The sequence below is a fragment of the Heterocephalus glaber genome, unplaced genomic scaffold, assembly GCF_053883595.1.
Source record: "Heterocephalus glaber isolate CG9 unplaced genomic scaffold, H.glaber_assembly_v1.0 deba00001600, whole genome shotgun sequence".
Taxonomy (NCBI): Eukaryota; Metazoa; Chordata; class Mammalia; order Rodentia; family Bathyergidae; genus Heterocephalus; species Heterocephalus glaber.
In genome coordinates this window covers 4,626,187-4,648,519 of record NW_028258372.1, presented here as the reverse complement: position 1 = coordinate 4,648,519, position 22,333 = coordinate 4,626,187, and the positions used below count along the sequence as shown (strand labels likewise).

General features: G+C 41.8%; 1 pseudogene; it reads right to left on the bottom strand.

The window, feature by feature from the left end:
* Window positions 1-1,854: 1,854 nt before the first annotated feature.
* LOC101707118 (receptor-interacting serine/threonine-protein kinase 1 pseudogene) lies at window positions 1,855-7,963 on the bottom strand (annotated as a pseudogene).
* Window positions 7,964-22,333: the final 14,370 nt, after the last annotated feature.

Here is a 22,333-nt window from a genome sequence, read left to right as displayed (position 1 = left end):
AATATTTTGTGTGCATGCATGTGTGTGTGTGTGTGTGTGTGACATAAAATTTACTTTAAAAATCCATATAAGGCATAAATTATTTTTAAATCTTAGAGAATTTAGAACAGCATCACAAAGAAGTGCTCAAGGGGCACTGAGAAATCACCAGGCTGCTCCTGCAAAGGCTGGGCCCTCCCTCCTTGAGTTCCTCATCCATCTAAGCCGGCTGGCTGTCTGCTCTGCTGCTGAGCTGGGAGCCGGGACACCTGTGGGACAGACAAACTGAGGCTCATTCCCTGACAGCAGTGCTTCTGTCAGCCCACGACTCTGTACCTCCAAGGAACATGCAGCAATGTCTAGAGGCATTTTTGTGACACCCGGGGGCAGGAGGAGGGAAAGCTAGTGCTACTGGCAGGTAGCAGGTAGGCAAGGAATGCCCACAAACATACTAAAAGGTACAGGACAGCCTTGACAACAGAATTATTTGGTCTAAGGTGCCAATAGTACCAAAGCTAAGAAGCCCTGTTTTGAGGCCCCGCTTCAGGGGTGTGTGTGTGTGTGTGTGTGTGTGTGTGTGTGTGTGTGTGTATTTGCATGTGTGTAAATTCACTTGTATGTGCTTGCTGAGGCTGTGTGGGACTCAGAAGCAGACCTAACAATACATTATCAACCCAAGACACCAGCATCTCTTCTGAGGACAAGACTGACCCTCCTGTGCCCTCCCTCCCTCCCTCCCTCCTGGAAGAGCTAAGTGCAGTGGGTACCATCTGCCTGGTCTTCAGCCTTCTGTTCTTCTACTTCCTTCCTGAGTTTCAGAGGGGCTTTGAAAGGTTGTGTGTTGGAGGCAATTGAGCTGTTTTTTTTTTTTACTTTTGTATTTCTTATTCTTGTTTTTGTTTTGGGGTTTTTTTTTTTTGAACTAGGGATCGAACTCGGGACCTTGTGCTTTCCAGGCAGGCAGCAGAACCACTAAGCTAAATCCCCGGCCCTTTTACTTTGTATTTCTACAGCACAGTGGAGTAAACTGAGGAAGCAGCTCAACAGTGATCAGCTCTGTGGCTCTGGCCTTTCCTGGGGTAAAGACATCACACATGTGCCTCTTCCTGTACATGTCTTCCCTCTTCAGGACACATAGGCTTGGAAATTGCATAAACTACTAGAATGCTAGAAAAGAACTCAGAAAAATTAATCAGGAGTTTTGGTAGAAGGTCCTTGTGACAACTGCCAAGAGAACCTGATTTTTTTCCCCCTTGTACTTTTTCTTCCTCTAAGTACTTATTAACATTGCTTCAATTAATTTATAATTTAATATAATGGAGTAGGGTGGCACATAATTATGAAAGCCTGTAGTGACTGCTAGAACATTTGATATGAAGTTAACAGATCCATAATTTTGGGATAAGTTGTGGTTGTTATTACAAGAAAACACATTTGGACAGAACTTAGAATTTTACTACTTTTACTACACTGGTTATAAGAGCAGCCTGTGGAGAACACAAAATAAAAAACTTGGTTTATTTTACATTCACTTTCTTTGTCTCATTCAAGTAAAACCTCAGGAAACTGAATGAACAACATACGAAGGGTTATGGCAGGAGCTGAAGGAAAACGATCTTTCTGGAATACTTCTCTCCCTTTTAAACGACATTTTCTGGATGGGTCCAGAGCCATTAAGAGGTCTCCCTACTTGCATTTTCCTGAAAGTAGGTTGTTGGCTACAGATTTCTCTTCCCATTCTCTAGCTCTGAAACGCAGGAAATTATCTGTAGGCAGACACACAACCCATATCAAGGAGGACAGAATTCTGAATGTTTCCAGTAGTTCTTCACTAAAGACAGGAGATCGCTTCATGCTGCCAAACCCCCTCCAGGGTTAATTCTGGCTGATGGGTATCAAGCGGTTCAGAAGGTCTTTCCTGGAACACTGGTAGAGGGCCCAGCTGAGTCTGCACACCTTGGCCACTTACTGCCTTCCCTCCTCAGCCACCTTTGGAGTATCTGGTATACCTTTTCATGTGGTCCATCTCACTCGTGGTCATGGTCAACTTCACCAATCTGAGAATCAGTGAAGCCCAATTTACAGCCAGTTTTCCCATTGCTTTCTCAGGTTTTCCCTGACTGGATTTGATGATTATCGGTCAGACTAGCGGTGTTATCAAAGATAGCTTGGTACTTACAAGCTGACTCCTCTTCCAAGTTTATGCATGTATTGTCTAGTTGTCAATTCATTCCATTAATTTCCATATAATGACAGTTTCCAATCCAGATGCCGGTACTGTTGCTTATGCTGCATTTTAGAAGTTCATCTGTTGGTGGTAAGGAGTGGAATGGAAGGGTGAGTGTGCTTCCTGCTAGGTTGGACTCAGGCACTGGAGTCTTATACAGATTGGGCATTTGGCTTGGATTTAGCCCATACCAAATTCCTGCACCTGATGTTCCTTGATCCAATGGTCTTGTTCCAAGTCCGTGGAGATTACAGACTTCATTGTTCCAGTATGGTACGTGGAATTGGCTGGTTAGCCCTGTTGGCTGGTGTCCTGCATCACGATGACTAGTTGCACTGGGATAAGCAGGACCTTTTACCCTCGTGTTCTGAGCACTCTCACATGGTCTTGGCTGTGCAAAAGGGATGTGAGAGACCCTTCGTCTCTTCTCCTCCTCTATGTTATAAGCCACATTCTGTCTGGGCTGCTGTTTTGTCTTCTTGTCCACGAGGCTGCCAAAAACATGATAGTTGGCTTCCTTCTGGAGTTTACCCTCAGAATGGATTCATGCTCTTCTTGGTGTTCCAGGGAGGCAGAAACCCAGGCCGCCTCCACAGGTCCCATCTCGAGTCCCTGGGAACTGTGCAGCAAGCCAGGCTGTTCTGAATGTGACCTGCTTGGAGGTTCTGCCACATAATCAAGTTGGAGAGACTGCATTCTCTTCAAAACTTCATTCTTTAAACTCTGTACATCTTCTTCTATAAAGTCTTCAAATTGACATACATAAAAAGGCTTAAATTGCTCAATACCAGGAAATGTGGGTCAAACTTCCAGGTTTTCCTCCCGTGAGAGCACCATGATCTCCTGGGGCAGTGCTCAAGGATTCCGCCACTTCTGGCCTGTTCCCACCTCTTACGTTTATCAAGAGCTGCTCCGCCCAGATGGCATTTTCATATGGCTCTTTATTTACAATATTGCCCAAAGAACTATGCCAAAGCTACACCCGTCTGACTTCTCTGTGGGCCTGGCCTTGATGTCGTGAAGATGCTCAGGGGCCTCGGAACACAGGGTGCTGCCATCTTTCTTAGTGATGCTCTCAGCTTCCTCTGCTCCTTGTGCGCCTCCCCAGCCAGTGTGCTCCATGTCTTCAAGAAAGCAACACCAAGGTCAGCCACTGTGATGTGAAAGTCATTACCAGTGAGGCTATTTTCAGGCCTCAGGGCCTTGGGTATCACATCTTCTCCATGTAAGTGGCACATGCCTTCAAGAGTCTCTGCAATGATCCTTCCTTTCACAGAAAGCAGGATACCGATCTGGACACGAGGTTGCCCTTCTCCACGTACTCCATCCCTAGGGAGTAGCTGCTCCCCTCCTGGGCTGTGGCTCAGTCTGTACCTCATCTTCCCCTCCTCCAGGAGGGACTGGTGGTGACCGTTTTCAGGGTCACCAGCCCACACACTGGTAACACACGTCCCGAAGCCTCCACTGTCTGGGTCTTCCTTCTACAGGAAGTCCCTGGAATTCATCTTAATTTATGCAAAGGCATATTTGCTTGCTTACCGAATGCTCAGGATGCCCCAAATACACCACTTACTTGTTTGTTTGTTTGTTTGAATGCTGTGCCCTCAGTCACTTTCGTTTCTGTGACAGACTCCCCTCGGGTGGTGGGGGGAAGCAAGGGTGGGTGAGTCAGGAGTTGGGGGGGGACACACAGGGTCCCACTTGCTGGGCTCTGTGGTGGCCCAGCCAGTCAGCTGGCCCAGTCTGCTGAGCCCTCCCAGTCCTGCACTGCAGCGTGATGTGTGGGTCCCACAGACCGCCAGCCCTGGAGGCCCCTGCTGTCCCATCTATCCCATCAGTGACTGAATACACTTGGCCAGGGCAGGGACTATGGCTCAGCCCAGCCCCTGCTCCTGCTGCTGCCCACAAGGGGCGATAAATATTTCTTAAAGTGCATCCATTTACCTAAAAAAGCCTCGAATTTATCCTTCTTTATGGCAGAGTAGTACTCCATTGCATATAAATACCACATTTTCTTTATCCATTCATCTTTTGATGGGCATAAGGGCTCTTTCTGAAATTTAGCTATTGTAAATTGTGCTGCTTCAAACATGTATATGAATATATCACTGTGGTATGATACTTTTACTGTAACTATTTCAGGAAGATACCTAGTGGGGGAACGGCTGGGTCAAATGGAACCTCTAGTTTTAATTGTTTGAGGAATCTCCATACTGATTTCCATAGTGGTTCTGCCAATTTACACTCCCACCAGCACTGGAGAAGGGTTCCTTTCTCCCCACACCCCCGCCAGCATTTGATATTGGCTGATTTCTTGATGACATCCATTCTTTCTGGAGATGGAATCTGTGTCGTTTTAATTTGCATTTCTTGAATGACCAGTGTTGTTGAACATTTTTTCAGATATTTATTTGCTGCTTGTACTTCTTTATCTGGGAAGTAGCTTTTCATTTCAGAGGCCCATTTTTTGATTGGGTTTTCAAATATGGGGGATTTGATGATTTTTTAATTCTTTATATATTCTAGATATTAGTTCTTTGTCTGAGGAGTAGCTGGTAAAAATTTGCTGATAAATAGATGGACCTTGAGACCACAATTTTAAGTGAAATAAATCGAACACAGAAGTTTATCGCATTGTTTCTCTTGTGTGAGAAACCCAAAGGGTAAATAAGGACCAAAATGGAGGACAGATATTGGGAAGCAGGAAGTTCACATGGGAAGGGAAACAACGGAAAAGAAGGGAATAGGGATTAAGAAAAAGAATGGAAGGGGAAAAATGGAAACAAAGCTTTTGTAAATGAGGAGGGGGAAAGGGTGGAGGGGAGGGAAGGGGAATGGGGAAAAAAGAAGAATTAAGATATACTATGTACAGGGACAAATTTCCTATGATGAATGTGATCATTATGTATGGAAAACATGTACTAATAAAAAAATTCTTAAACAATGTTGGAATTAAAATAGAAAAAAGATTTCTTGACTGCAGGTAGATTACATCCTAAAATATTTAAGATTTTTTTAAAAGTAAAAATATTTCAGAATTTAGAGCAATTTTACCTTTTAAACACAGGTTTAATTTTAGTAAGGATGAACAGATGAGGTATTTAGCCTCCTCTCAGCCCAGATTTCTGTTGGTGACATTATTTGTATTGTGTCAAGTTTTGTGATATTTTCACCCTGCTCATTAGTCATAATTCTGAGGCCAGGTGTCTTCAACAAGTATCTTTTGACTTCTTCCTCTGGGTTTTTTGGAAACAAAGTGCCTGAAAGCAACATTTCCCAACCAGACTTGACTACACTTTTCCCGGATTCTCGTTAGGTTAGGTAAATGGTGACTTCCCTGCTGTCTAGCCACATGTTTTTGCCCTTCATTCTGTGCTTTTCTGTACTATTCCTTTCTCACAATCTAACCCAGTTTTTTCTGTTCTGCAAACGCTAAGTTCCTTAAGTTGTCTTTTCTGTTTATTCACTTTCAGCCTCAAATTTTTACATTTACTCTAAAATCCTCCGAAATTTATTTCCTCTACCATGAATTTTACCGTTCAATCTTCTACTGTTTGTTGCATATATAATTTCCTCTAGGAGATTAAAGTCCTCACAGTCTCTCTGAGGGCAGGCAACAAATCTTTTTTTTTTGAAACAGAAAATCAAGTTTGAATACCTCCTTAGTTGGAGAAAAATCAATGTACCTCTCCATTCTTATACTTCAACTCTGTATCGTTGGCTAGTTACCAGGCTTACAGTAGAAAGGCTCAATTACTTACAATTCAGTTCTGCAGAACAACTTTTTCCCACAGGCATCTTGAAAGGCTTTTTCTGTCACTGTTGATTATACTGAAAAGCTTTACAACTCTATATTTTTATAATGTATCTACAAAATGATTATATTTAATTATGAAGTAAATAGTCACATATTAGCCTAGATTTTTTTAAAAATAAGAATTTACCTTTTACCTAAGACTTTGCATGAGATAGTTTGCAATCCCCAGAAAAATACATCTCTAGATGTCTCGTTTTATTAGATACATCCCAGTAGTGCATTGTGTTGTGTGTGTGTATGTGTGTGTCCACATGCGTGTGCAGTGTTGGAGACAGACCCTAAATCAAATACCATTGTATGCTTTTTTCCCACTGCTTTCTACTAGGGTAATAAAAACATCAAATTACCAGATCAAATAAACCCTAGAAGTAAGGGCTTCCTACATTACTGTCACAGAAATACCAGCTACAGTATGTGATTTGGGAACAAATGATGTAGCTGCTCAGCCCTGGCCAATAAGGCCTGTGTCCCCTCTGCTGTACCTCCAGAAGCAATTCCATTTCCCCACCAACTCCTTCCAATCACCACCATTGCTTATGTGTCAGAGGGGAGCAAAGGCGAGGCAGGGCACCACAGAATCAGCCAAGTGGCTTGTTAAAAATACAGGTTCTAGGGCCGGGGATTTAGCTCAGTGGTTCTGCCGCCCGCCTCGAAAGTGCAAGGTCCAGAGTTCGATTCCTGGTACCAAAACAAAACAAAACAATACAGGTTCTGGGCGGGGGTGTAGCTCAGTGGTAGAGCGCTTGCCTAGAATGCGGAGGCTCTTAGTTCAATCCCCAGCACCTACAGCTTGGGTCGGGGTACAGGGGAATAATAACAACAACAACACCCCCCAGGTATTCCAGCTCGAGATGAAGTGGGGAAGCAGGGAATGCCTAGCTTTGTCAGGGCCCTCCCTAGGTCACTCCACAGCATGGGCAAATCGGGAAGCACTGCTAACACCCTCTTGAAGCGCCACTTTTTCTTGGAAGAAATAAAACAGGGAAATAAATGTGCATAAAGAGCACTACCCACGCACGGACGAGCTCAGTCAGGTTTTGGTGGGCGCTGGGGCGCTTTTGCGGCGGGCCTGCAGCCCCGGGGGTGAGGGGATTGAATACATGGGGGCAACAGTGGCCCTTCCACACAAAATGAAAAAGCACCCAGGGACGTACTGCTTGGGAATGCCTGCGCGGCGACTATTTAGCCCCGCAGGGCTTAAGCCGCGCTGCTTGCGCGCTCACAATATAAACAGGAAGGCTTAGGGCGGCCCACGTCCCGCAGACTGAAGCGCCTGGAAGAGCTCCGGTTACCTTGCGTCCCGGGAGCCCGCCTCCTAGGACAAACGTCCCAGACTCGGCGGTCTTTTGTAGTTCATGGGAAAGCACGGCTAATCCGCCGCGGCTGCATTCAGCTCGGGCACAATGCGCTCCCGCCGGCCCAGCCCCGCTCCCGCTGCCCCGACCCGGGCTGTGGGCTGCATGTGCGGGCGCCGCCTCGAGGCTCGGGAGCGGCGGGAGGAGGCGGAAGGAGGAAGAAGCGCTGGCTGCGCGCACCTTTTCCACTCGGCACTCCCCCTAGCGACCCACCCACTACTGGGGATTGAACCCAGGCCCTTCTCACGAAGCCACGACCTCAGCCCCGTTTCTATTTTTATTTTCAGACAGGGTCTCGCTAAATCCCTAATTTGCCCGGCCTGGGCTTGCCCTACTGTGTGGGGATTTGAACCCATGGCCCCAGCGTGATAGACACGCGCTTTGCACTGAGCCACATCCCCAGTCCTCTTTCTGTGCTTTCAAATTCTGTGCCGGTCTCTAAGAGCTTTCCAGGGAGTCACTGACTTGCCATAACAAGCCCTTGAAGTAGGTACACTTTACAGACGGGGAAACTGAGGCACAAAGGAGGCCAGAGGGCACTGGCTGTGCATCCGGGCCTCCCGTGCACACCTGTTCGTTCTTCATCGTTAAATCGCAGGAGTGGCCCCTGCTACTAACACAGAGCCCTGCGACACCTGCCTGCGCCGCCCCTGCCACCCTGAGCGGAAGCATCTGTTTCCCTCCCAGTCACCTCCTGGGGAGACGGCGAGGTCGCTGCCAGTCAGATTAAGGCCAGCCACGGCTCTTCTGAGCAGCTTTCACGGCAAAGCCTGGCCCGGTGGGTGAAATCCTCCGCCTCGGCCTCCACCTGCACCAGTCTGGATCCCCGCTACATTTTGAGTTCCCGTTTTCAGAGAAGGAGATATAAAACACAAGCTGTGGCTGGGCACTGTGGCCCCAGCTAATCCGGAGGCTGAGTCAGGAAGATCACTTCGGCCCGGAACTTGGAGGTCAGCCCGGGCATTTATTAAATGGTGACAAGTGATCTCCTTGGTACCCTGGAAAGTGCCTGGAGTACAGTGTGCTGTGTACCTGTGAATAATTTCATTATTCAGAAAACAACAGGGCAGTAACAAAATCCAGAAACTCCAGGAAGATTTGCCAAGGTTCTGGAGCATTTTAATCCAAAAACTGCACTGAATATGTTGCGGGGTGGTCAGCTTCATTCATGGTTAAAGAAATGAACCTGGGGGCCGGGGATTTAGCTCAGTGGTTCCACTGCCTGCCTTGCAAGCGCAAGGACCTGAGTTCGATCCCCGGTACCAGAAAAAAAGAAAGAAAGAAATGAACCTGGGGTGAAGCTCAGTGGTGGTGTGTGCTTAGCCTTGGCCCTGGGCTCAATCCCCAACACATAGGGAGGAGGAGAAAGAGGAGGAGGAGGGAGAAGAGGAAAGGGAAGAAGGAAGGGGGGGAAGGAAAGGAGGGAGGGAGACAGAGAGAGAGAGAGAGGAATTTTACCTGTCAAACTGGGGCTGGGTGAGAGTAATACTTCATGACACAGTGTGTGCCAGCTCATGTACCGCTTGCTGGTGGCAAATTGAAACAGACTTTTAAGAGATGATTTAGAAATACTTATCAAAGGCCTGGCTGTGGTGGTGTACTCCCAGCACTCTGGGAGGCTGAGGCAGGAAGACTGCAAATTCAAGCCCAGCCTGGGCAGCTTAGGAGACCCTGTCTCAAAATAAAAAGGGCTGGGGATGAAGCTTATACAAAGGACCTGGATTCAATCCTCACTACCACATGCGCACACACACACACACACACACACACACACACACACACTGGCACAAGCACACTCAAAGCCTTAAAATGTGTATATTGTTATCATCTGTTCTACCTGTGGAGTTTTATCATAAGGCAATGATCAAAACATACCTAATAATCTGGATGGAAAAAATGAGACCTTGAGAATGGAAACAGATCTAGATGTCCATCAGTAGAGACTTCTTAGTTAATTTATGGTATCCATACAAAGGAAACCTGTTTATAATCTACTGGTAACAGAAACAAAGCAAATTTGAAGAGTCTGCATAGCACAGTGCATTTTTCTGGAAAAACATGTATATAGAAATATGTCTGAAAAGATACAGAAAATGTTCACCATGTGTAATACCCAGTGACTATGAGTTTTAGTTTCTGCACCATCTAATGTATCACCAATGAATATGTATTTTGTGGGTAATAAAGGAAAACAAAGCATTTTTTGAGATGGGGTGTTCCTATGTTGCTGGCTTCCAGTGTCTGCTCTCAAGTACTCCTGCCTCAGCCTCGTGAGTAGCTGGGACTTCAGGTGCATGCCACCAAACCTGGCTAAAACATTCAGTTTAAAAAAATAAATTTCTGTTTCTTTTACAATGATAAAATGAGAGCAGCCTCTGACTTGAAAGACGGATGGTCCATCGAGTAGGTGAGAATACTCATCAGTCTTCAGAACTTTCATAATAGAATGTGGATCTTGCACACTGGCATGTGGTCCCCAGACACTAGCCTGTCCTTCAGTCAACAGCACTGAGGGTGTGGTCTTCTGCTCTGGCCAGAGAATTTACCTGGAAAGTGTTGTCATCCAGTACTCAGCAAATGCCCATCCGAGAGAAGTGACGTTCAAAGAAGACATCCAAGAGCTTGGACCTCCTGAGGTGAAGCTCAGTATACTTTTACTGCACACACCAGGGTAGTGGTACACACTTACGATCCCAGCTACTTGAGAGGCTGAGGCAGAGATCAAAAGTTCAAGTTCAGAAGGGAAAGGAAAAATTATGAGAAAAGAAAAAAAATGGAAATGAAATCTATGTAAATAGGGAAGGGTGGAGGGGGTGAAGGGCACACAGGTAATGGGGAAAAAATAAGAACTAAGATACATCATGTACAGGTCCAAGCACCCAACGATAAATGTAAGCGTATTGTACACCTAAAATGTACCAATAAAAGAACTTAAGAATAAAAAAAGAAGTTCAAGTTCAGCCTGAGCAATTTATTGAGACTCTGTCAAAATTGAAAGACAAAAGGCCTTGGGATGTAGCCCAGCACTCCCTGGGTTCAATTACCAGTATGAAATGTATCTGGATTCTTATCATGAGCTCTGCACACTCACCTCATTAAATTAGCACTCCATGGCGAAGCCTTCATTGAGTTATGCTTTCCTGTTTCACCTTTGGCTTCCATCTGAGCTTTAAATGAAATGCATGTGCTTTCTCTGTTGTACAGTATCTCTGTGTATTCTCTCTCCACCACATCCCAACAGAGCAGTGACGGTGACATTTAAACTGGGCCTCAGGACCTGCTGAGGGGCTGACAGACCACGCCCATCTTTGCCTCGGGGACCTACTTTTACTCTTCACACTGCAAGCCCAACTCTGTGATGACGTCATCCCTTCTCAGGCCCTCATCAAACAGGAATTCTTCTGTTTGAGCCCCTAAAAACTCTGCCATATTACATGGTACTAAATAATTATTCTTAACCACCGAGCATTTTTAGGAAGCTATCCTTTGAAATGCATCTGTCAAAACTAGCCTTGGATGCTTTAAAAGAAATTCAACACAGATTTAATACTATATTTGCTTCCAGGACTATTGTAACCAAGAAGTACAAACTGATTGTCTAGAAACAGGACTGATGGTCTCTGATTCTGAAGGCCAGCAATCTGATTCAGGTGTCCCCGGGGCCATGCCTGAAACCAATAGAGAGAATCCTCCCTTGCCTCTCCAAGCTTCTGGGCTTTGCTCATGATCCTTGGCATTTCTCGGCTTGAAGAGGTGCCCCTCCTATCTCTGCCCCTGTCACCACACAGCCACCTTTTTCCTGTGTGTCTCTAGGGCTCATCCCAGTGCAATGTGACCCCATCTTAACTAATTACATCTGAAATGACCCTATTTCCAAATAAGGTCACATCCTGAGGTACTAGGGATGAAGATTTCAACATATCTTTGTGTGGGGGACACAATTCAACCCAGAGCATTTATACACAGGATTAACTTTTTAAATCAACTATCTGGTCTTATATAGAAGTTATTTGGGCAGGGAGGGGGGGCACTGGGTATTGAACCCAGGCCCTTCACACTGATCTACATCCCCAGCCCTTTTATATATATATATTTTTTGAGATGAGATCTCACTAAGTCACTAAATGCCCAGGCTGAGCTCAAACTAGAAATCCTCTTGCCTTGGCTTCCCAGAGTTCTAGGATTACAGGCATGTGCTACCATGCCCAGCCAGTGTTTGTGTCTTGAAATAGTATACCAATGGCTGCATTGGTATATATATAGTACATCGATTCAAAAACTGCTAAATCTCGTTATGGTATCGTCCCAAAAGAGTTAGAGACATTATATTACAGTAATACATGCATACCTATGTCTACAGAAGCACAGCTCATAATAGCTAAATCTTGAAAGCAGACTGTGTGCCCCCCAACATGGATAAAGAAAATGTGGTGTGTATAGATACACAATAGTGTGCTATTTGGCCATGAAGAAGTATAAATTGGAGTCATTTGTAGGAAAATGGATGCACTTTGAGACCATATGCTAAATGAAATAAATCAGACACAGGTTAAATATCAAATGGTTTCTCTTACATGAGAAACTCAAAGTACAAATCATTTAAAGAGCAAAATAAAAGACAGATTATAGGGAAGAGGGAGGTAGACATTTTGCAGATGGGAAGGGGTTAAGGGAATGAGGGAGAGGGGAAGGAGGGGAGAGGAAGTCCAAAGGATTAAGATGTAATATGTACATGTGCCAGTTCCCCACAATGAATGTTGCCAGTATGTATTGCGAAAACATATTATTAAAAAACTTTTAAACTGCCATATCTTAAATTAATTAGGATGACAATATTTGTTTAAAAATGTTGATAACTCAAAAAGCAGTTCCATCTGATTATGAGACTTGTGTTAGTCAGCTTTCTGTTGCTGTAATGAATACCTGGAACAATAAACAATAAGAGCAAAGGTTCATTGTGCTCACAGTTTCAGAGGCTCCTGTATGTGATCAATTGCTTTGGGCCTGTCGCAAGGCAGCGTATCATGGCGGGGAGCACACGTTAGGGCAAGCAGCTCATCTCAGGGTGAACAGGAATCAGAGAGAGAAAGAGGAAAAGGGCAGTTTCTCCCATCTCCTCTTCAAGGGTGTGCCTCTAATGACTGGAAGACTCCCACGAGGCCCCACCTCTTGAAGTTTCTGCCACCTCCTAATATCATCAGGTGATAAGGCTCTAACACATGTGCAGTTCTTTTTTTAGTTTATTAGTACATGTGTGTGGTACATAATGTTCACATTCCTTGCGAGGGCTTGGTGTGTGTAACTAACACATCTTGATTCTTTTTTCATCCTCTTTCCCTTCTCTCCCTCCTGCCTCTACCTGTCATAGCCCCTTCCTTTTACCTTTCTTTGCTTTTTCTGTACATGTTTGCAGTACATAATATTTACATCCCTTATTTAGATTTGGTACATGTACATAACACTCCCGATTCCTTTCTTCCCATCCTCCATCTCTTGAAAAGCTTCCTCTTTGAAGACAATCTCTATCATTCTATTTCCTATTTTCTTTCACTTTGCTCTTTATTTTTACTCTAGGTTTCTCACATAAGAGAAACCATGATATTTAAGCCTGCATATCTGATTTATCGCCATTAGTATTATGGTCTCAAGGTGCATCCATTTCTCTACAAATGACTAAAGTTTTATCTTTCTTTAGGCAGAGCAATACTCCACATGGGCCTCTGAAGGATATCCTAGATCCAAACTAAGCAATACTGATATTAAAATTTTATTTTAAAAGTTTGAATAACACAATTTTTAATAGAGAAAAGTTGAAAAGCCACTTGTTCTATATTAATATTCTATCTTATATACTCAGGATTTCTTCATTACAATACATATTGAGTTTTCAAATGATATTTTATTTGAAGAGGAATTCTAGCATTTTTGTTGTGTAAGAAGAATCCTAAACTTTTGGTTTAGGGTTGTGGTAGTTTCCTCTCATTCTACTATTTTGTTTTCAGTAAGAAGATTGAACCGAGGGCCTTCACATTGAGCTACATCCTCAGTCCTTTTTATTTTCTGAGATATGATCTTACTAAGTTGCCAAGATTAAATTCAAGCTTGCATCCTCCTGCTATGGTCTCTTAAGAGCCAGAATTACAGGTGCTTTTTACTTTTTAATCTTTTTCATGAACTCAATTTATTGGGCGCCTACTAGATATACAAAAATACTGAACTAGATACAGAAGAAACAACAGTGAATAAAACACAGTCCTTCTCTACCTGTGGAGTCTCCAGTAACTTTACTGAAAATTGCTTTCAATTTAGTTTAAAAGTAGAGAAACTAATGCATATGGAGCAAATAAATTATTAAAGAAGAAAGAAGAAATTATTATATTATACAGAGAAGAAATTATTAAAAGAAGGGACAATGCAATAAGGAATTACTACTAAACAAAAATTGATATTCTCAAATTGTTAAATCTTTAGAAATCAATGTTTGGTGTCCTCATATCTAACAGGGGCAGAGATGGACTAGAATAAGAAAGAAAGGGTGAGAGAGAAGAAAAGAAAGAGGAAGAGGAGAAGGAGGAAAAGAAGAGGAAGAGAAGCAAGAAGGAAGAGGAAGAGGAACGTGCTTCCAGTAAATCCATTAAAACAAACACCAAAGTCATGACCAGGAACGCAGAGGTGTAGCACTCTCAGGACCCTAACCTTGGCATTTTCTACCTATATGAAAGCTTACTGGGCATATTGGAAATTTTTTCTTATCTTCCTCATCCACTATCACAAACCTGCAATTCCATTAGTCTCCTTGCGGAATATGGCATCACCATCTACTAGGTTCTTCAGACTGACAAAGCAATTCTCACTCCTCTCTCACCATCCCTCCCATCCAATGTATCTCAAAGATTTACCAGTTCTACCTCGTATCTTTTAAATCCGTGTGGTTATTTCCATAGCTATTGCTACAATTGTAGTGTTAAAAATAAAAATTTGTGGTTGGGGCTATAGCTTGGAGGTAGAGGACATGCTTAGCAATGCTTAAGGCCCTGGGCTTGGTTCCTTAGCACCAAAAGAAGTAGTAATATTATACATTTTAAAATTAAGAGAAAATAAAGATTTGCTTTTCATAACCATTTACCGTATCTGAGGTACAAATCCATACCTTTATTAGGATTAACAGTTTTAATTCTGACTACAACTCCATGTATTAGTCAAAATTATTATTCATTCTAAAGATGAAAAGATGAAGAGACATAGACCTTGCATAAGATTCTCAGGAGCACACAGTAAATAAATGTCAGGGCCTACAGATGACTGCCTTCTGAACTCATGTCTAGTGTGGTTCTACACAGCCCAGTAGGTCTACTACACTTCCTTAAAAGTTGGCTTCCTGCTGTCAGATGTGAGTTTTACTCCTCACATACCTCTTCATCCTTTTCTATCTCCGTACACTCCACAGATGACCTTGACTTCCCAGAAAAACTAGAAGCCATCAAATTTATAAATCTACATTTGTTGGTCTCCATCTTTCCTGTTTCCTGGTTGTAATGGACAAAGTATCTTTCCTGGCTCTTATTAAACCTAGAGTTTTAACCTGGGGCCCATAGACCCAAAAAGCATCCATGGAGAGAATTCAGAAGTTTTGTGAACATAGAATAAATATGACACCCTATTTTAATCAAATAAACCAAAGGAACAAGATTTTTATCTTTACCAGCAACAGCAATCACAGATGTTTTGGTATTAAATAAGATTTCTAGATATTTCCAAACAGTATTTATGGTTCATCGCAACCTCAAAATTACAATAGTTATTAGACCCACTGCTAGTGGTGTTAGAATTACTGTTTATACAGAGAGTTAGTAGACCTATATGAATTACTCTGTGATAAACTTGTCTCTTTCTTTAAAACAATTTTTACTATTAGCCTCCTCCCCCAAACTCCAGAATCATAGAGCCAACTGCCTTATAACACTCCTCGTTGACCATCTAATAAGTATTTCAAAGTTAACATGTCCAAATCAGAGCTTTACATCTTTCTCCCCAAACCTGTTTCTCCCTCTGTCACAGCTCCTCAGCAGATGGCTTCATCATTCCCTTAGCTGCTTCCACCAAAATCCTGATCTTCTTTTCTTCATCCCTTTCTCTCAACCTCCATTGCCAAGTTCTGTAAGTGACACCCGCAGACCTCCTGGTCTACCCGAGCAGCTGCTCTGGCCCCGATCCACTCAACCTCGCAGGGATTTCCATCCCTCAACGTCCCAGGCTTGCTCTCCTCTTGTGTTGTTGCAGTCACTGTCACTTCTATTTGCCTCTCTGGATTCTCTCCTGGGCTTCTCCTTCCTTGTGTTTCTGTCCTCAGCTCCAGTGTCATCCACAGCGTGTTTTCCAAGCAGTGACTCTTGAGTACATGTTTCTTGCCTGTCTCTTGTCTGTCTTCCCCACCAGACTGGGAGCTGAGTAAGGCATCTTGTCTGTTTCATTCACTGACTGCCTAATAGATCAATAAAAATGCATTGAATGAATAAATGTTTAATCAACTGTTTCATAGGTAGTGCTTTTGAGGATTAATAAGAATAATGCAAGCTCACCCCTCAGAACTATTCTACCATATGGGACACGCTCAATCAGTCTCCCTCCCATCAAGTCCTCCCTTTCTCTTAATACTTCCTACCTTGGCAGTGATCCAATGTGTTCTTCTTCTAACACAAACGTAAAACTGGGATTCAATTTAAGTCACAGAAAAGACACTATCTGCACAAATAGAAATGTGTTAGGGAAATGAAAATAAATACAGAGTCCATGTTATGATTTGGACCTAAAATGTCCCCCAAAAGCCTGAAGGCTTAGTTGCCAGGTGATGGGCTTTTGGAAGGAGACTGGATCATTCAGACTCTATCAGTAGATTAGTGTTTTAATGAATTTATAATTTGATGGCACTATTGGGAGATGTTGGAAACTTAGGAGGTAGGGCCTAGTTGAAGGGAATGGGCCTTAGAGCACGTCCCTGAGGACTATATCTTGCCCTCAGCCCCTTCCTCTCTGACCCTGGCACTCTCTCTTCTCTCTTTCATCTTTCTTCTTTCTCCTCTCCCCGCCCCCCTTTCTCTGCTGCCATGAAATGAGCAGCTTTCTTCTGCCATACTTTTCAGCCATGATGTTCTGATTCACCACAGGCCCAAAATAATGGAGCCAGTGGACCATAGTCTAAAAACCTGTGAGACCATGAGCCAAAATAAACATTTTCTCCTTTAAGTTAGTTTCCTCTGATATTTTGTCACAGCAATGGAAAACTAAGTAACACAATCCATTTATTATAATAAATGCAGTCCAGAAAGGTTATGGATTTTGCAGGGAGGCGGTCAGGCCTGGTTCAAGTCTTTATTACTTTCCTATCCAGTGTAGTGTGTTGGAAATTTATTCGGTGTCATTGGGCTGTACACAAAGGTAACCATATCTACCTTACAGTTTGTGAAAGCTGAGTAACAGAGGACATAACACATTGCTGACCTTCTCTATACTACTATTTTCATTTGCCACTATAGCAAGCCCCCCTTAAGAAAAAGCAGAGAGAATGTCAAGGTTCCATACAGAGGCCCTATTTTGTTTTATGGTATTTAGTGCCAGATATAATGAAGTTTGTTTCATTTTCATTTTTTTAAATTCATATCCTTCATAGAAAAGGCTATTGCAGACCAGGAGAATTTATCATGTATTTTTTAATGCCATAATTTTTTTTTCTTTCTTTCTGGAGCTGCAACTGAATAAATCCTTTCCCTGTAATCACACTGAAATAGATTCATATCTATATTCAGCTTAGATCCCCACTGTTATTTGGGGATAATTTTCAAATCTTTCTAACAAGACAACCCACACTTCCCATTGATAAATAATAGCCCTGATGCTTTTACCTCCGCACACTATTTTGACAGATCATCACCCTGAAGAAGTTTTTGTGTCTGAGAAAATTAATTTGTCTAAAGAAAGAAGGTATTTTCAAACCACACTTGTAAAAAAAGTCAAATAACAGGATTAAAGGAAAAAATGAGCTATGGAGTAAAAGAGATAGCACCTGAATAAAAGAAATCTCAAAAATACAAAGAATAAAAAGATCAAGAGATAATAACACAAAAAGGAAACTAGAAATCTAAACATTTCTTAGAAGCAGAAAAATGAAAATGTAACTGCATTCTTATTCACTTAGAGAGTGTTCAACGACATGAATGTTCATAAAACAAGAGAAGTTATTTTCACCCTTTGAAAAACTCTTTCTTTTATAATTCCAGAATCATGAAAACCAATTGCTAGAGTTAATAGACACAATTCCTTCATTGCAAGTGATTTTCCATTAGTAGTTTTAATAAAAGTTATCACAACTTCAAATAAATTGAGATGAGAAGTCAAGTTATAGTCTAATCCCTAATTATACCAAAATGTGAATCACTGAGGCATTCTGTCCCATGAGGGACAAAATAATTTGCCAGTGCTTAAGGCAAAAGTTATAAGCCCACAATCTGGGTGTGATGGCACACATCCCTGTAGTCCCAGCTACTCAAGAGGCAGAGACAGGAGAATCATTTGAGCCTAGGAGTTCAAGACCAGCTAGGGCAACACACTGAGACAGTCTCGAAAAAGAAAAAGTAAGCCCCTCTAACAATTGTTCCTACACAACTTTGAAATACAGCCTCCATCATTATAGGTTTTTGTTAAAGAATCCAAACAGCTATTCACTTTAGAAGAGAGTTTCTTATTGACCAAAGCCCTTAAATTCAGTTGCTTAATTAAATGGAAATATCTTTCCCCAAGCACTTTGTGACTGTTCATCATGACACATCAACTTGACTAGAGTAATAAATGCCCAGGGATGAGTAAAGCACAATTCTGGGTGGATCATAGAGTTTTGGCTTTTGGTAATATATATGGTCCCTGGCTCTGACTTCTCTGGCACTGTCCCCCTGCTGTGCTTCATGATCATTATGAACGAAGCATCTTTGTTCCACCACTCCCTTCCACCATGATGTTTCTGGCTTGGAGCCAGTCAATCATGGATTGAATCCTCTGAAACTATAAGCCCAATTTAACCTCTTCCACTTTAATCTGTGGATGTCAGGTGTTGACACCTGGCTCATACTGAAAATGAGTACCAGAGAAGTAGAGTCATTGTTGAATTATATCTGACCATGTGGTTCAGAAGCCTTTGGAACTGGTTTGCAGAAATTTGGAATGGTTGGAGAAGTGAGCTAGAGAAGCTCTAGAATGCCATAAGTAGAGCCTGATTGGTGATTTCGGTCAGAGCTCAGAAGACTAGAATTCTAATAGGAATTCAGACAATAAAGGCCAGACTCAGGAGGTTCAGAGACTTCATCAATATATTTGTTACAGTCTGGCAAAAAACAGTTGTCTACATTGTGCCCATATGTTGAGACTTTTCAGGAGACTGAGATTAAGAACAGTAATCCAATAGAAGAAATTTCAAGGCAGCCCAACATTCAGGCTGTGGGGAGAGTGTTATTACTGCTTTTCGACAGATTTATAGTAAAAATCAGGGCCAAAAAGTACAGCAGAAAAATTTGAAAAACTTAAAATTTGATACAAAATGAATCATGTGTAAAGTTGGAGCCAAAGGAGCTATGGTTACTGAAGAGATTAGCACCATTAAAAAGATACCAAGTACTTTGTACTAGGACAAGAAAGATGTCTTGAGGGCATCTCAAGAATCAGTCATTTGCAAGCTCAGGGGCACAAAAATGTAAATGTTTCACTTGAGAAGAGAGCCCCTACACTCCCAGCTCAAGAAGGGCTGCCTAGTAAATTGGTTCCCCAGGATTTATTTCACTTTGTTCAGCCATCTAAGAACTGGGCCTGGCTACTGCTCAAGCTGGAAGCAGACCTTAGCATCATTGATGTGAGGGTGGGTTTACCAGTATGCAGAATATAAGCATTGTGGAACCATGAGGACATCTACCTAGATTTCAAAGGAAGGTCCAGGAGGCCAGGCAAGAAGCCTATGAAGTGCATGAAGCTATGAGAATGAAGCCAAAGGTGCAAAAAAGACACCAAAAAGTTGGAGATGCCAGGATTGTGGAATCTCTGCCGAGGAAAGCTTCAGGCCATTATCGGAGTCAGCCCAAGACAGAGACCATGTGGGCTTCAACCACCATGACTACAGGACTGGGGTCACCCAAACCCTCTGGAATTCACATCTCATCACCATGTGCCCCAGATGGTAGACACTGAGCTACAGGATTTAAGGTCTGCCTTTCTGGTTTTTGGCTTTGCTTTGGTCTGATTCTTTTGGAATATACTCTGTGCCATTTTACCTTGGGATTATATGACTTGTTTTTTATTTTTCCAGAGCTTCATAATAAGTTTGCATTGAGTCTCAGAAGAAACTTTGGCTTGGACTTTTGAAAAATGCTAGAACTGCTGAGATTTTGGGAAGGGAATTAGTGTATTCCCAGTTGTGTGCAGGATGTTCATATCATGTTAAGTGGAATTAAAAACATGCTACTGTCTTTACTTGGATACTAAGTATGTTTTAAAGAGATGAACCTGGTTATCTAGTTGACAAGGAGTGAATTGTCACCATTAATCATAATATGTCAACTTGATTGGTTAGGAAACTCACCAAGGATTAGTAAAGAAGACTTCTGAGTATGTCTTCTAGGTTTGACCTTGCATATTATATATGGTCCCTGGCCCCTTCCTCTATGCACTGTTCTCCAGCTCTGTTTCCTGGCTACCATGAACTAAGCAGCATTGCTCCACCATTCCCTTTACCACAAAGTGTCTGCCTTGGAGGCAGCTGATAATAGACTAAATCACCTGGAACCATGAACCAAGTTAAGTCTCTTCTTTAAGTTCTAGGAATCAGGTATTGTGTCCTAGTGACTGAAAAGCTAACTAATACAAACTTATTGCTTAGCAGCCTTTCAGGAGTTCATGTAACTCTATTCTATAGTTTCTCCCTTTTTTCCCAATCACTTGCTATTCTACTCGTTAATGATTGTTTTGTTCTATTACAAATACTGTTCCACATTTTATCTCCCTGGACTAAAGAATAAATTATCTTTCCTACTAGAAACACCTTCACACATGCAATAAGCTAAAACTTCCATTCCAAGGATCCTATTCCTGCAGCTATTCAAGTCTTTGTGCTCTGCTTTTTGGTCCATCTCAGGGCTTTTACTAAACAAGCTCTTTTGGTTTGAAGGCTAGTTATGAAAAAGAAATTAATCTGAAAGTATTAGGTACCCAAAAAGAAGGATATCCTTCTAGATGTTTTCAGGCTAGTGAAATCTTCAGTTATATTGCCTAAAGTTAAATTATTTATAGAATTTCCCAATCTTTTGGCAGGGTTATTTAGACAGCTATATACAGCTTGCAACTGCTATACAGATTTTAGGATTAAAGAATACAGAATAAAACAGCAGCCATGCCAAACCATAAAGCAATAACTTGGAATTTTTTTAAATTGCAAGATATTAGTTTCAGGTGAAAGATTATCACGTTAATTCTATCTTTGCATTTGTTCTGGTTCTTATAAAGAAATATTTCAAAAGACTAACGTTTTTTGGTCCAACCTGTATTTGGCTATAAATATACAATCAACATTGGTTCTGTTATCTATGAAAGTATTTAGCATGAACATAAGACACAATTTCCTGATAAGAAAGGCACAAAAATAAAGAGAGTACCACAGAAGCATCTGGAACAATGATGGCTACTCAATTATTTTGGGAAAGCTTGTAAGAATCATAAATGAAGACATTTGGAATAAGAGAGGCAAACCTAGATTTTGAATGCTTGGGGCCATCCTAGCTAGCCATAAGATCTTGTTATACATGATTTTTGAGCATCTATATACTTCAGGATTCTATATCTATATGTGGGTGTTATAGAAATATCAAGTTAAATTTTAAAAATTCAGTCACTCTGATGTGTTCTCCATTTGACATTTTCAACAAATAAGTATCTAGATCTCATTTAATGCTCTGAAGAAATAAATTAAAGGTAACTTCCATAAAGCTTGCCTGTACAATCATATTTTCAATCATTGAAATCATTTTAAAAATGTGACCTTTTTCCTGTTTGAGTAGTCAGTCAGCTTTCCATCATTATAACAGAATACTCTCTATAATTAACTTATAAAGAGAAAAGTTTTATTTTGAAGGTTTGTTTTTTTTTTTTTTTTTTTGGTACCAGGGATCGAACTCAGGTCCTTGCACTTGCAAGGCAGGCGGTGGTATCTTGAAGGTTTTAGTCCATAATTGATTGGCACCACTGCATTTGGGTCTGTGACAGGGCAGAACCTCATGGGAGGAATGTGTGGTAGAATAAAACCACCCACTTCAGATTTTAAAAAAAGAAATTAGGGGGCCAAGGACCCACAGTTCTCTTCAAGGGGACACCCTGATGACCTAAAGACTTCCCACTGACATCAACCTGGGGACCAAGCCTGTAACATATGGGGGACATTTTGGGGGATGTTCAAGATACAAACTATGTAACAAGTAGTAATAAGTGCAGTCAAAAGGTTCACTCACAAGTTTTGCTGCCTTTATGTATTTTCATATCCTCATAATTTTTAAAGACATTCATAGGAGCCAAAATATATTGTGCACTTACTATGTTCAGGATATGATATGATAAGCACTTCATGACATTTTATTACCTGCTAAAGTGTCCATTTTACAGATAAGAAACCTTATAGAGAATAAATCACTTGCCCAAGACCACCTGGGTTTCAAGTATGGATCTGAGAAGTGAGTCAGATGAGACAGTCAAAATTCTTAACTGTAAAAATAGAAATTGACTAGTTGGTTTAAGAAAAAGGAAAAATTATTTAAAAGGTATGTATTAGTCAGCTTTCTTATCACTGAGACACAATAATTGGTACTCACAGCTTAAAGAAGGAGAGGTTTATTTTGGCTCATAACTTGGAGAATTCAGTTCTTGGTTATCTGG